Here is a 403-nt window from a genome sequence, read left to right on the forward strand (position 1 = left end):
CCGCTGGAGTTCGACGAGGAGACCCTCTACTACGGGAAGGTGTCCCTGGTGCTCGGTGACATCATCTTCTATGACCTGAAGGTGGGTGGGAGGGGCAGGGCTTGAGGTGTTCCCGGCTCCCTTGGAGTGGGATCTCCACCCACACCCCAGAAGCCTGGGTTCCAGCCTGCCTTAGGAATGGCCCAGTGGCCTCCCTGGGGCTCCTGCACCCAGGTGGAGGAGCTGGCAAGGTTAGCAGTTACAACCCAGCTCCCAAGCTGGGCCCACCTTCAAGAACTCAGTCTCAGCCAGGGAGGCTGACACGTAAGTGGGCAATGGTGGCCTCTGGGTAAAGAAAGGGGATTGTAGTCAGGAGGGCCCTCCTGGAGGAGGTGACACCAAAGCTGAATCTTGACTGTCAAGT

The 403-nt window shown here is 59.8% G+C and overlaps 1 pseudogene; it reads left to right on the plus strand.

Annotated features, from left to right (window-relative positions):
• Positions 1–403, plus strand: part of LOC105522462 — an 80,367-nt pseudogene that overhangs the window by 18,813 nt on the left and 61,151 nt on the right.

The sequence above is a fragment of the Colobus angolensis genome, unplaced genomic scaffold (genome assembly GCF_000951035.1).
Source record: "Colobus angolensis palliatus isolate OR3802 unplaced genomic scaffold, Cang.pa_1.0 Scaffold43, whole genome shotgun sequence".
NCBI classification, from domain to species: domain Eukaryota; kingdom Metazoa; phylum Chordata; class Mammalia; order Primates; family Cercopithecidae; genus Colobus; species Colobus angolensis.